Here is a 16,222-nt window from a genome sequence, read left to right on the forward strand (position 1 = left end):
TAATCGTTATATTTGTTATAGTTTGAACAAGTTTGCATATGGAAGTCCAAGGATAGCTTTAAAGCCCTATTTTGCTGAGTAATTGAATAAATCTAGACTGGAAGTAACTGTTGGTATGATTGCAACATTAGTCCAGCACTTACTGGCATTAAACGAACTTGTCTAAATGCTTACACTCAAAATGACTTTTAATTACAGTAAACTTGCTGCCGTGTGACTCAGTACAATACTCGGAAATGCATTTAATAATTCAGTCATCAAGGGAGGTTGAGATACATTTAACCCAGTGATGGAGAAGCAGACAGAGGAAGCTTTGTTGTGTCTCCTTTTGAACATCATGACAATAAAATAAAATGGAGCAAAAGAAAATCAAGGTCCCTGTGCTCAATCAGTGAGTTTATTCATTGCGCAAATGAGGACAGACTCTAGCCTAATTCCAGTCTTGACTGGAAGAGCGGTAAGAGTGTTCAGTGCCCCGGGTAAGTGAGGTGAAAACGGGACAGCACTTGTATCTTTTGCCATTTGCTTCTCTGCAGCTCCTGCAAGAAGCGTTCGTGTGTTGAGGTCAGGCGAGTGTAGAATTGGGCTTGCCTCTGACGTTCCTTATGGACAAGTAAACTGATGCCACTCAAGGGATGAAACCCGGGCGGTAACACAAAACAAGCCTTAATGAATTAGCAGCTTGTTTTGCACTCATCTGGTTTTGCCCCTCCCACTCTGAAGGTGGGGAGAGGTAATGCTTTTGCCCCTGTTAGTCTGTTTGTCTGCAAACAACGAATCTCAAAAATTAATGGTTGAATTTCAATGAAATTTGGTACACCGATAAGGTTTGACCCAAAGAAGAGCTGAATTGTTTTTGGTGAATGTGCAGATGCTGATCCAGATCCAAATCCTGGATTTTTTTAAAGGATCCGTTAACGTTGAGAGATAGGAGGAATTGACCTTTCTTCAAATGTTTTGTGTTGTTCTATTTAGAATGCTATTGATTGTTTTAGAGCGTTGTGAATTGTCTCAGTTGCTGCAGTATGATTTGCCACTGCTGTCAAAAATATGAGCAGAGTTTTCAGAGCAAGTTGTTGGATGTAGATTGGCCTGAAGCCTCTTCAGTGAGCTGGAACCTGTTAATAAAACAATTTTTTTCAGCTTTGTAGTTACATAGCAGGCGGTAGTTTTGTGGCACAGTGGTAGGCATCCCTACCTCTGAGCCAGAAGCTCCAGGTTCAAGTCTCACTCTGGGACCTGATGGCCTCAGAAGGCGTATTCTTAATGTGGCCTAATAGGTTGATTATCAACCTGTAAATCCTTCCAATATGCCTATGGCAGATGGTAAGAGTAGGAGAGCCTCCTGGTCAGCTAGAATCTGCAGAAGACAATGGCAAACCAATGCCAAGCATAACCATGACCAACAGTGGAAGTTCATGGTTGCCATTGCCCTATTAGGGTATAGTACCTGAAGAGAGAGAGAGTTACAGAGCATCAACCAGGCAGGGAAAAGCCTCAAGGAAGTGCTACATAATTGTAATAATATTGAGTTAACACAGCGTGGTGGAGGTATACACTCTACTGGGTGACCTCTTTATTTTCTGAAATCAACGGAAAAGGAAGCTGGGCAGGTTGTAAAAGGGTGCTGACTTGCCTCAGGGAGCTGAAGAATTCTAACATTAAAAATGGCGAATTGAAAAATAAGGAAAACATGTCCCCTCATGTGAGCAGGGACATGTTAAAAATGAGCTTTAAGAGTTGTTATTTTTCTTTTAATTGCCGGTCAAAACCTATTCCCGCCCGTGGATGAGGTTTCGCAAAGATGCAAAGGCCGCTTGGTCTATTTGCCCGCCTGCCAACCGAACGGTTGGGTGGACAGTGAAAAACTCCATTTAATTAATTGATTAAAGGCCTAACAGGTCTCTTAATTGTCGACGGGTGCACTGCCACCTCTCACCCACTCCCGCTGAGCGAAATATTGTGAGAGTGCGCTAAGAGGTTGGGACGCTCGCCCGACATCATCCCGCACATTTTACTCCCGTTTGGGTTGGGTATTTGCTCACCCAACGAGGGATAAAATTCTGCTCCGGGAGTCTCCAAGCCAATCCTAAAGAGTTCACAACCCTAACTACCACCCAAGACCAAATTTTCCCCATCCGCATTCAAGCTCACAAATTAATTCTTGCTCCTTGGACAAGGTGTCATTGGTTGACTGTCATCTCTAAGACTCTAACCCAGGTGAGGTGGGAGAGTTTGGGGAAGGAAATTGTCAGAAAAAGGAGAAAAAAATACTGTTTAAAAAGTACAAAACAAAACAGAGTAAAGGAGAAATAAAACATGAAAAACAAATTTTTAAACTAATATTAAAGAAATAGAATTAAAAATAATAAATATCCCCAATTAAAAAAAGCTCCAACTAGCCTATAGTTCAAACTCATCTGTAGGAGCTATCAAAATGAGGTAATTTGATTCTGTTCCATTGACAGAGACAGCCTCAGAGCTATTAATGGGCTGTTAGACTGTAATGAGATGAATTTAGTGAGGAGCACATCATCAATCACAAATGCAGCAAGCTGAAAGAAAGTGGCCATTAAATAACCATGGCAACCTTCCATTCCCCTCCTCAGCACCAACATGCTCAAATTATCATTAGATTCATCATTAGTTTAAAAAAAAACAAAGCTGGCAGTTTGAGGTTGGAAGTTTGGCATAATTCTTCAAAAAACTGAAGAAACCCAGCAAAATTATTGCTTCCATCTGGAACCATCACCATCTTAACAAATCTTAACGTTATAAAAAGTGAAAATATATTTATCTCCCAAAAATATTCTAGGGTCAGCTGGTCTCACACTTTATTTTAAACTGCCCCAAACTCCCATTTCCAAATTACAAACTTAAAACAGATTATTTTTCGAAATCTGAATTGTAATCTTTGATCTGTTATAGTCCTTTAAAAATTGGGGGAAATCCTGAGAAGGATTTCACAGATGTTTTTTTTCCCATCAAGTTGGCTTGAGTTTTTATCCCCGGAGATCACATAGTTTTTGGGTGGGGCGGTGGGTAGGTGGTCGATGGTTGTGAGGGAAAGGCTGGAAGGACCAAAGGATCTTTACCCGTCTGTCATTGCTTGTATGTTCATGATGTTAATCAGTAGTTGGCGTCAATTCAAAAACTGGTCTCGCAACAACTGAATAATTTGGCTTCAACCCTCAGACAAACTAACCCAATGTGACCTCATCTTCTGCCCATGGGCCAGTATTTTATGGCCCTGCTGTGGCATGTCTCCCCCCCCCCCCCCCCCCCCCCCCCCCGCCAACCCCGGTGGTTGCGGCGAATCATTTAAATCTCCATTCAGTTTGGCATGACTGTAATATCCTGCTGGGCAGGAGGGGCCATAAAATCCTGGCCATGACGATTCCCTGCTTGCTTTTATTCCTCATTTTCCATTGAGGCATTTTAGGGTTGGCTGCGTTCAGGGGTAATGGTGTGTTCACTCATATATATGTATCCTGACCAGATGGGGATATGTAATTGGACATTGCTCCAATTGTCACAGTGTTGGCCCTGGCTCATTTGGTAGCACTCTCACCGCTGAGTCAGAACGGTATGGTTTCAGTTTCACACTAGGACTTGAGCACAAAAATCATGACTGACACTCCAGTGCAGTGCTGAGGGAGGGCTGTACTGTCAGCGGTACCGCCTTTTGGATAAAACTTTAAACCAAGGCCCCATCTGCTTGCTCAGGTAGATGTAAAAGATCCCATGGTACTATTACAGCAAATGATGCCCTGGCCATCAGTAAAACAGGTGACCTGGCCATTATGTGTTGCTGTTTGTGGGAGCTGGCAAATTTGCTGTGTGACTGCAATTCAAAAGTGTGCCATTGGCTACAAAGCACTTTATGTCATCCTGTGGTCGTGAAAAGCACTACATAAATGCAAGTCTTTCTTCCATTTCGAACAAAAACAAAAATTGCTGGAAAAACTCAGCAGGTCTGACAGCATCTGTGGAGTAGAAGACAGAGTTAACGTTTCGAGTTCATATGACTCTTCACCAGAACTTCAGTCTTTCTTCCATTTACCTAGGTTAGGGATTATTGCTCCTTTCTCCTGAATTTTATTGCTTTCTTCTTTTGCCCTCTTGATCTGACACCTTTGTAATCTCTACAGTGAACTAACTGTAACATCCCCACCTGCACAATATTGAGATCAACTAACTCAGCACAGTGTAGAATTAAGATACACTTATATGGTTCAATAGCACGTCACCATTCCAAAGTGGAATGCTTTGCCTTCAAATCTTCTGTCTGGACTTGTCACAACTCAGTCTTTGAAAAAGCAGCCAGCCATCTGCTGGCTGTGCTTTATTCTCCCACCCAGACACAGGTGACTTGTGAAAAGCAAGGAACCTACTAATTGTCCCCAACAAATAGAAATGTCTGCAAACACTGCAACTTGATTTTCCTGTGAGCAGAAGCAGTCAAAAGTCACACTTTGATTTCCATGTAGCGAGCACCCCTAGGTTAATCTTCTCTTCCAATTAACTCTGATTGAAAGGTAGCTTATGCAGCCCAGTATCAATCGTTCTGATGAAGAGTCGTACGGGCTTGAAACATTAACTGTGTTCCTCTCCGCAGATGCTGTCAGGACTGCTGAGTTTTTCCAGCTATTTTTATTTTTGTTTCAGATTTCCAGCATCCTCAGTATTTTGATTTTATCAATAGTTGCTGTTTCCTATTCCTTTTTGCCCGCACAGTTTTTCCAATTCTTTATCTGCATTCAGACGATTGAGATGTTGCTTCGTCAATAAACAAAAGCTAAATCCTTCCCATGCAATCTTTTAGAAGGCTTCCCGTTCATGTCTCATTCAGGTACCTAGTCTTTCACATGTGGATCTTTGCATTCTGCTGTTCCCTACATTACAACACTGATTACAGTTCAAAAGTACTTCATTGGCTGTAAAGTGCTTTGGGACACACTGCAGGTACAAAAGGCGCTATACAAATACAAGATATTTCCTTCTTTTTAGAACTATGGTAAGGCAGCAAATAAAGTTGTATGGTCTTTAAAGTGGTAATAAAGTAAAAAGCGCTGAAAAATCTCAGCAGGTCTGGCAGCATCTGTGGAGAGAGAAACAGAGTTAATGTTTCAAGTCCAATATGACTCTTCTTTGGAACTGAAGAGAGGCAGAAATGTGGTGGGTTTTATGCTGTTGAAAAAGGGGAGGAAGGTTCAGGTAGAATAAATGGGAAGGTCAGGAATAGGTTAGAGGTTAGCATGGGTCACAGAATAAATGTTAATGGCACTTACATTTACACTTACTCTGGATCTATGCTTTGTTTCTTTACTACAATCTTTACCATTCTCTTTGCCTTTTGTTCTATGACACCTTTGTTATTTAATCTCTCCCGCCAGAGCTGCTGAGTTTTTCCAGCATTTTCTGTTTTTACTACAGATCTCCAAAATCCACATTTTGCTATTGCATTAAAGTGACAACATTGAAGCTCCCTGATGGTTTAACAGGTAAGTGCACCCTGTGGTTGTACTGAAATTCAAATAAGGTCTCATTCATTGATGCCAAAAGGAAAATAACTTAGTGAGTTTTTTAAAAATTCATTTATGGGATGTGAGCATCGCTGTCTGGGCCAGCATGTATTGCCCATCCCTAGTTGCCCTTGAGAAGGTGGTGGTGAGCTGCCTTCTTGAACCACTGCAGTCCCTGTGGTGTAGGTACATCCACAGTGCTGTTAGGAGGGGAGTGCCAGGATTTTGACCCAGTGACAGAGAAGGAACAGTAATATATTTTCAAGTCAGGATGGTGAGTGACTTGGAGGGGAACTTCCAGGTCGTGATGTTCACCACATCGACAGAAAAAAAGACCTGTATTTCTATTGAGCCATTCACAACCTCAGGATGTCCCAATGTGCTTTATAGCCAGTTGGATATGACATCAAACCGAGGTCCTGTCTACCCTCTCAAATGGATGTTATTTTCCAATTGTACAGTTTTAAGGAATAGCGGAAAAGTTTCTCCCTAACATTTTGGCCAATCTTTATCCCTCAGCCAACATCATTCAAACAGATTACCTGGTCGTTATTTCTTTGTTGCTTGTGGGAGCTTGCTGTGATCAAAGTGACTCTATATATCTTACATTTAAACAGTGACTTTTCTTCAAAATTTGCTGGAGTGGGATTTGCAGACATCCTTCTGACTCAGAGGTGAGAGTTCTACCACAATACCACTGTTGACACCTGTGCTCTTCAACTTTAGTTACTTGGACAAAGTGCAGAAGCGTTGCTGCCAGCCATAGAACAATATCTCGGAATAAATCAGCACCCTCGGGAAGAGAGGATACTGAAAGGAGAATGGCAGCATCTATTAATGTTCGACTTTGTCTTTGAAACAGTAAGAACGTGCTTGAAAACAGATACTTTCCTGATAATCCAGAATAATAGACAGGATCTGGGGACTCTTTATAACTCTTTACTAGGCTGGCCGGCCTGTATATTGCTCTGTAATAAAACTGGAGAGAGACTGGAACACTTCATCATCAATAAAAGTGTCTGAAATGTGAAAGAAAAGGCTGAATCTGAAACATTTATCGATAGTGTTAAAAATGATTACAACATGTTTTTTACTGCTGTTTAGTGTAATCAATCAGATCTCCTTTGAGTCACAGTGTTGGGTTTAGATATTCAGAAAGCCGAGAGAGTTACACTTAATGTGTCCTGTGTTATTCATGCTGCTCTATTATGCTTCAGGGCAAATTACTGACTTCCCCCAAGTATTTTTTTATTCATTCATGGGATGTGGGCATCGCTGGCTAGGCCAGCATTTATTGCCCATCTATAATTGCCCTTGAGAAGGTGGTGGTGAGCTGCCTTGTTGAACCATTGCAGCCCACATAGTGTAGGTACACCCACAGTGCTGTTAGAGAGGGAGATCCAAAATTTTGACCCAGCGACAGTGAAGGAATGACAATATATTTCCAAGTAAGGATGGAGAGTGGCTTGGAGGGGAACTTGTAGGTGGTGGTGTTCACATGCACCTGCTGCCCTTGTCCTTCTAGATGGTAGTGGTCGTGGGTTTGGAAGGTGTTGTTTAAGGAAAATAGGGAAGGTTTATTCGGGAAGGCACCAAACACATCAACAGACTTTTCAAAAGCACTCAGAGGTGAAGTCGAGAGAGCACACAAGACTCAAAACACCTCATCTACCCCACCCTTCAAGCACTACCTGCTCTGCATGTGGCAGGACCTGCAGATCACGTATTGGACTTATCAGTCCTCTCAGAACCCACCAAACCATAGTAGAAGCAACTCATCCCCTTCCCAAGGGACTGCCTAGAGAGTTTGTAGATATCTAATTGGTTAAATTTGAGTGAACTATTTTGTAATATTACACTAATAATTGTACAGAATTAAGAATTGAACAACTTAAATTAAAAACCAAAGGGGGTTCTGAGAACAGTTAAATTTGTTTGAGACTCATTACTCAAAACTCAGCTATTAACACCGAGAAATAGGGAAATAAGAAGTCCTATAAACTTCACCCCAAAAGGCATCTTAGTAGCAAAGCAGATCATACCTCCATCACCAATACAACAATCATTCTATACCTTTTTATTTTATTCAGTCTGATTTAATATTGTAATTTGAATTGAAATCTAGCTGAAAGAAATGCAATGTGTGTTAACAACCACTGTGTTGCATGGGAAACGATTAGATAAAATCAACAAACGGGTGCTTTCCAGCTCAGCCGCACTGTTATTAAGATTTAGTTCTCTATTCTACTGTAGTACGAGTTCCTGAAGTACTACTAAATACAGAGATTTATATATATTCCAATTTAAAAAAACAAAGTTGAAACTTGATACATAAAGCATATAATGAACCATTGTCGAAGGCATTAATGTTTGAGAGTTAAGGCCACCTTCTTTATCAATGAGGTATGAATATTATATTCCCACTTTTATGACAGTTGGAATGACAACTTTTATTTAAAATACATATTTTATATACATATACAATATTTCCTAAGTAACAACAAAATATATCTTATTAAACTAAAGCAATTAATACAATTATAAATCCTTTTATAAGTACGTCATCACAGATCAAGAACATTCCAACGCTATAACCAGAATTAATTAACAAAACATGCTTACACAAAACAAGCCAAAAGAATGCACTTATAAACTAGCCCCTATTTTAACCCCTTTTTGAACTACTTCTACCACCAAACCTTGTTACTGAGGAAGAATGAGTGCCTAGATTCCTGGTGATTTTGATTAATTGTCAAGAAGTGTGTATGACTGAATGAGGACTCTCGACCCAATTCTCCCCCCGTCTCAGTACACCTGGTCTGTAATCAACGTCATCCAGCAGCAACAACAGTTCAGAGATCAGGAATTCAGCAGATGGTTGCACGGAGCCAAAGTCATACACATCTGTGGCATAGTGTGCCAGTACCCCAGTTCACTGCACCAACGCGACTACCCCTAGAATCAGCTTTATGTAGCAGACCACTGACCCAGTGGCACTGACAAAACCTCAATGGTGCTGTGGTGGGTGGTAGTGGTGAAATGGGTAGGGGAGAGGCGTGGGTGGCGAGAACTCTGGCACTGTGTTTCCTGTTTTTTCTGCTTCACCATTAATAACATTGTCGTCAGCTTTCCCAAAATTAACAGACTCAGTTGAGACACACCAGCCAGAACTTTGAGCAGATACACCTCTAATTCTTCCGATTGTGAAGTCAGGATAGCTGAAAGTTATCTCATTTCAAAGGTTATTCAAGGAATACAGTCACTTACATCTCTAATGGCTCACACTACCTAAACTGTCATGAATGGAGGGAAATCTCCCTCAATTTGTTTATATCATCTTAAGCAGGTGGAGATGGTGGTGTAGCGGTAAGGTCACTGAACCAGAAATCAAGGCTAGTGGCCTGGGACGTGAATTCAAATGCTGCCACCACAGTAGCTGGTGGAATTTTAATTCAATTAATAAATTTTGGAATTAAAATCTAGTAACGGTGACCATGAAATCATTGTTGTTTGCCATACAAAACCCATCTGGTTCACTTTTAGGAAAGGAAATCTGCTGTCCTTACTTGGCCTGGGCCCTACAAGTGGCTCCAGGCCCAAAGCAGTGTGGTTGACTGCAATGGTCCAACAAGTCATGAGCTGCAATGGTTCAAAGAACGTTGCTCACCACCACTTTCTTAACGGCAATTAGGGGTGGGCAGTAAATGCTGGTCTAGCCACCGACACCATGAATGAATTTTAAAAAGTGAAGCGATTGTTATTTAGACAAGTGTGTTTTGATGTGGCAGGCTGTAATTGCCAGGCTGACCAAATCCACAAGGGAAACTTGGCCACACTTTCACAACAATTTTGCAATTTGTATTTATTGCGAGAAGGTTTGTGCACCGAAGTCAGAAATAATGAGCCCACTGTCACCTTTAGAGATTTTAAAGATTAAAGTAAAACATTTATTAGCAAAAGAAGAAAAAACTTAAACACTCACAAGATTACAGTTACACAGTTATAACAGTTCTCCAAATCACTACTTAAGTAGACTCCCAACTACACATCCCCTTTCAGGTAACAGTCCAAATTTATAAAGCCATCCGGTAATTTTACCACAAACACCCACTGGACAATGGAATTCCAAAGGCTTTTAACACAACTTTGGTTACTGGAACAACAAACCTCTGCAGGGTGGCAAGAGTCTTTTCCCCCAAATCTGTTTCACACAGTCACCTTTCAAGATCTCACACAGCCACCCTCACCCAGCCTTCTACCCTTCTTTAAATATATTTTATCCCTTTTGATTTTAAACCCCATTTTTTCCACTTGTCTTTAGAAGTTACTTTTCCCAGAATATAAAAATCTTTCATGTTATCATTATAGCCAGCACTTTTGAGAAAAAATCATCGTAATAACCTTGCCTTATTTATCTTGCCAGTTGCAAACACTCTCCATGTCACTTTGAAAATCAAATACCACTCCACTTATCTAAAAATGCAAACTTCTTTCACACCGCATCTGCTGACCTCACTCTAGCTTCACTTATCTCCATTTCAAATGTCTGTTTTACACCTCACTTCTTTGATAATTTAAACCTTGCAGTCTAACCATCTCTAGTTTAATTAAATTAGTCTCACACACACTGAACCAGACAGACACACACACACACACACACACACGCGCACACACACACACATACACACACAAACCTTCTTTAAAATATTGCACAATAATATTAGGAAAAATATGATAGTTCCTTCACAATTGTGACAGCCTTTATCTGTTATTTCTAGTGCAATAGTATTCTAAAAGAATAAGCTTATTATATACCATAATAAGAATATTATATATGCTTGAGTATTGTGTCCAATTTTGGACACTGCACTTTAGGAAGGATGTGAAGGCTTTAGAGAGGTTGCAGAAAAGATTTACAAGAATGGTTCCAGGGATGAGGGACTTCAGTTATGAGGATAGATTGGAAGATTGAAGGAGAAGGTTGAGCAGAGCTTGGATAGAGGCATTCATCATGACAGTTCTAGACAGGGTAGATAGAGAGAAACCATTATCATTGACAGAAGGGTCAAGAATTGGAGAACATAAATTGGCAAAATAACCAAAGGTGACATATGGATAAATGTTTTTTTATGCAGTGAGCAGTTAGGATCAGGAGGGTGGTCAAGGCAGATTCAATCATGGCTTTCGAAAAGCAAGTGTATGAAGACCCGAAGGGATATGGGGAAGGGGCAGGGGAGTGGGACTAGTTGAATTGTTCTTGCAGTGAGTTAGTTGCACACTATGAAGTAGGGGATGCACAGAGAAGAGACTATGCTGGAGTGAAGCTTAGACAGAGTGTGCAGTTGAGAATTTGGCTCAGGTAGGAATTCAGGGCAGAGGGGGAAAGAGTTGCCCCTTTTCTGCTTTTTTCAGCCTCCAGTAGTTGGTGTGTTTCCTTCCTTTGTCTCTGTACTAGTGAGTATAACTTTCTATTACTTTATCTGTGTAAATTATTAACTAATTGACTAACTAAATAAATGAGATTGGACAGAATTGGCAGGGCTGGTGGTGTGCTGTGACTGCAGCATGTGGGAACCTGTGGAATGCACTGTAATCCTGGACAGCCATATCTCCAGTAAGTGTCTGCAGCTTAGGTAACTTCAGCTCAGAGTTGTTGAGCTGGAGTGTGAGTTGCGGACATTGTGTGCATCAGGAAGAGGGTGGGTTGCCTGGACACTTTGTTCCAGGAAGCAGTCACACCCCTCAGGTTAGGCAGAACCTTAGAGTTGGTCAATGGTCAGAGAAAGGAGGGTGGGACTATGAGTCAGGCAGGCAGGTGAGTCAGCGTGTAGTGTTGGAGGTGCCTCAGCCCCTGACTTTGTCCAACAGGTGAGAAGTGTGGATGAGGAGAAAGACTGCAAGATGGATGAGGGGACTGGCCATGGTGAGAGCAAAGAGAAATGTGATAGTGATAGGGGACAGTACATCCAGAGGGATAGATACTGTTCTTCGCAGCTGCAAAGCAGCTGGAGTTCCAAAGGTTGTATTGCCTGTCGGCGCCAGGGTTAAGGACACCTCCCCACAGCTGGAGAGGAACTTGAAGTGGGAGGGTAGGTCCCAGTTGCTGCGGTCCATGAGGGAACCAACGACATTGGTACAATGAGGAATAATGTTCTGCCAAGAGAATTTGAGTCCAAATTAAAAAGCAAAACATCAAAGGTAATCATCTCTAGATTGTTTCCTGAGCCATGCGCCAATTGGCATAGGATCAAGCAGATTAGAGAATTAAACACGTAGCTTAAAGAGTGACGTGGGAAGAAAGGATTTTGATTCATGGGGCACCAGCCTCATTTACTCATGGAGCAGTGAGCTATTCTGTTGGGATGGGGTCCACTTGAACTGGGCTGGGAACAGTTTCCTGGCTAATTGTATAACTAGGGCTGTGGACAAGGCTTTAAAAAACAGAATGGTGGCTCGGTGAAGAGAGATTTAGAAGTCCAAAGAGAAAGTTTGAGCTATCAGAACAGTATAGAGATGTGGGAAAGACAAACAGTGTTGGATAGGAAGGGGCAGAAAGTTTGACAAAAATTGTACATTGGAAATAAGGTCATTACTGGGAACAGAAGTAAAACAATGACATTAAAGGTTCTTTAAATGTATGAAGCATCTGCAATAAGATAGATGAACTAGTGGCACAAATGGAGGTAAATGGTTTAGATCTAATCACTATCACAGAGACATGGTTACAAGGTGGTCAAGGTTGGGAAATAAATATTTTAGGATACACAATATTTCAAAAAGACAGGCAGAATGGCAAAGGAGGAGGGGTAGCCCTGATAGTAAAGGATGACATAAGGATATTAGTGAGAAAGGATCAGGCCTCAGAAGATCATGAAGCAGAATCAGTATGGATGGAAATTAGGAATAGCAAGAATCAATAAACACTAGTGGAAGTAACTTATAGGCCCCTTAACAGTAGTTATACCATTGGCTAAGCGTTAAACAAGAAATTATTGGAATTTGTAACAAAGGGAATGTAATAATGGTGGGGAACTTTTATCTTCTTTTAGGCTAGGACAATCAAATTGGCAAGGGTGGACTGGAAGATGGGTTTGTAGAATGTTTTGTGATAGTTTCTTGGAGCAATACGTTGTGGAGCTATCTTAGTTTGAGTATTGTGTAATGAAGTAGGGTTAATTAGTAATGTTGTAGTGAAAGATCCACTAGGAAATAGTGATCATAATACCACTGAGTTCCACGTCAAGTTTGAAAGTGACATACAACAATTGCAAACAAGAATCTTAAACTTAGACAAAGCCGATTACATAGGTATGAGGGGAGTACTGGCTAAGTTTAATTGGATAAATAGACTAAAAGTTATGGTAATAAATGAACAGTGGGAGACATTTAAAGAAACGATTCAAAATGTTCAACAAAATGACACTCCATTGACAAACAAAAACTCAGCAAGCCTCCATAGCTCACTCTGAAAGTTAAGGATAGTGTTAGATTGAAAGAAGAGGCTTACAATGTTGCAAACAAAGTAGCAAGCCTTAGGATTGGAAGTGTATTAAAAACCTATAGAAGGCTGCCAAAAAGTTGATAAAAAGGTAAAAAAAAAGAATATGAGAGTAAACTAGCCAGAAATAAAAAAGCAGATTGTAAGAGCTTTTATAAGTGTACAAAATGAGAGTAGCTAAAGTAAACATTTATCCCTTAGAAGCTGAGACAGGAGAAATTATTGTGGGGAATGATAAAATGGCGGAGGCGTTGAACAAATATTTAGTGTCTGTCTTCACAGTAGAGGGCACAAGTTTCATAGCAAAAATAAGCTGTAACCTAGGGGCTAAAAAAAGCGAGGAAATTAATATCAGCAGAGAAAATGTATTGGACAACATTAAGGGACTAAAATCTGACAAGTTCTCGGGACCTGATGGTCTACACTATAGGGTTCTAGATATCTGCAGAGATAGTGGATGCGCTAGCTATGATTTTCTAAAATTCCTTAGATTTGGGAATGGCCCCATTAGATTGGAAGTTCGCAAATGTTACACTGCTTTTCGAGAAAGGAGGGAGCGAGAAAACAATGAACTACAGGCCAGTTAGCCTAACATCAGTTGTTGGGTAAATTCTGGCATCTATTATTCAGTAAGTCTCAACATTGCACTTAGAAACCATATAATAATTAGAACAAGTCAACATGCCTAAAGGGAAATCCTGTTTGACAAATTTATTAGAGGTTTTTGAGGTTGCAACTATTGGGTAGATAAAGGGGAACCAGTAGATGTAGTATGCCTGGATTTTCAAAAGACATTCAATAAGGTGCCACACAAACGGTTAGTAGGCAAGATAAGGGCTCAGGGAGTTGGGGGTAATATTTTAGCTTGGGTAGGGGATTAGTTAATGGACGGGAAGAAAAGAGTGAGCATAAATGAGGCATTTTCAAGTTGGCAGATAGAGGATAGAGGAGTGCTGCAAGGATCAGTGCTGGGGCCTCAGCTAATCTATATTAATGACTTAGATGAAGAGACAGAGAGTAATGTATCTAAGTTTGCTAATGATACCAAGCTAGGTGGAAAGGTTAGCTATGGGGAGGACACAGAGAGGCTGCAAAGAGATATAGACAGATTAAGTGAGTGGGTGACAAGATGGCAGTAGGAGTATAATATAGGGGAGTGTGAAGCTGTCACCTTTGATTGTAAGAGTAGAAAGGCAGAATATTTTTTTAAAGGTAAGAAACTTGTAAGTTGATATTCAAAGAAACTTGGGTGTGTTTGTACAAGGAATGTAAAAAGTTAGCATGAAGGTGCAGCAAGCAAGTAGGAAGGTAAATTGTAAATTGGCCTTTATTGCAATGGGATCGGAGAACAAAAATAAAGAAGCCTTGCTTCAATTGTGCAGGATTTTGGTGAGATCACATCTGGTGTACTGTGTGCAGTTTTGGTTTCCACATTTAAGAAAGGATATACTTACATTGGAGGCGGTACAGCAAAGGTTCACTAAATTGGTCCCTGGCCCATCTGTGGCCCAGTATGATGCCAGAAACCTCCCGGACCAACCCGTGATGTTACGACAATGCCCCGCGCGCAACACCCTACAACGAGAGGCTGAGTAAATTGGGCTTATGTTCTCTGGAGTTTAGAAGAATGAGAAGCGATCTCATCGAAACCTACAAAATTCTGAAGGAGCTTAATTTGGTTGACACTGGGAGATTGGGCAGGATTTTCCAGACTTGCCCGCAGCTAGCATCATGGCGAGTGGGAGCAGAAAATACCACGAGATCGGAAAAATCAGTCTACCGCCCGCTCCGGCCATCAATGGCAGGGTCACGTTGCCCACCTTGGCATGTCAGGAACATCATTTTAATAAATTTGCTTCTCATTATGAGGGCTGCTCACTGGAATCATCCCCCCATGCTGAGTCAAGAGAGCATGTTGGCATTCAATTAGACCGACGTGTTTCACAACGGTATATAAACGATGTGCACGTGGTGACCTGCACTTTTCCCATGACTTTGAGGTTCTTCGCCTACCTTGCAACAGACAGCACTCACAGCAACTCAGACTCAGTGCCAGGCTTCGCAGGCAGCACCACATCACTTTCGGGGGCACTGGCAGAGGCAAGTCTCTACCTACCAGACCAGCAGTAAGGCAGGGGTGGATTTTAATGTGCTGCAGCGGAAGACCTCCACTGGGGAAGGGGAGTAACTGGTCTGAGGCAAGCAAAGGGGCTGCAGGGTAAGGCCTCGGCTGGGGTGGGGTAAGAGTGGGGAAGGTTGCACCCAGACGCATGACTGGGGTGAGTGGTGGCAGTGGGGTAGCGTGGCTGGGGAGATAGTTGGTGACAGAACGATATAAGCAACTTTGGGCCAGAAGGGGACAATGGCTGAGTGAAGAAGCGCTTCAATGTTGAGCTTGCAAAGACTGTACTTGTCCCAGTCCAGGAAGGGAGACGCCATGCCAGTCCAGTCCAGTCTCAGTCATGCCCAGGATGTTGTGTGCAGTGTGTTGTTGTAACATCACGTGTTGGTCCCGGGGGGGGTTGGTTTCTGGCATCATACTGGGCCGCAGTTGGCACACTCAATCAGGGGAGGGATCTGCAACCTGCAGTTGGGGAAAAGGCATTGTGGGAGGTGGTATATGTCAGACTGTGCAAGTGTCCTCAAGATGGGGAGGGTTGAGGTCCACACAGGACATAGGAGCATCTAGCTCATCATGTTCTCGGAGTAACAAAGGGATATCCACCACAATCACCATGGTTTCAAGAAATACAGGGAGGAGGATTGAGAGGTTCTTGGAGGGAAGGAAACCTGAACATTAAGCTCCTGCAGGATGGTTGGAGGGATTTCCACACTCACACAGGGAAGGTCCAAGCTGGTCTGGTAGTGAGACCTCAACACCACCATCTTCCAACCTGCAGTGATGGAGTCGTACAAAATTAAAATGAGGAGAAACTCTGCTGGTGAGGGCTCTGAGGGCAGATGCATGCACTGGGGTGGGGGCGGGTGGGGGGGGTGCGGAGAGTGCTGATTAAAGGGGCACCCTACTGAACTGAGGAGCAATGCACAACTGAGACATGTTAGGAGCCTTTCAATGACAATGCAGGGAATCAGGAAAGTGAATCTATGATGTGCTTTCATGCAAGTCTAATCCCATAAAGTGGCACTCATTGATATCCCTGTATTAACCCTTTGTTCACAGTGTGGAGATTCTCCAGAG

This window comes from Carcharodon carcharias, chromosome 25 (assembly GCF_017639515.1).
Source record: "Carcharodon carcharias isolate sCarCar2 chromosome 25, sCarCar2.pri, whole genome shotgun sequence".
NCBI classification, from domain to species: Eukaryota; Metazoa; Chordata; class Chondrichthyes; order Lamniformes; family Lamnidae; genus Carcharodon; species Carcharodon carcharias.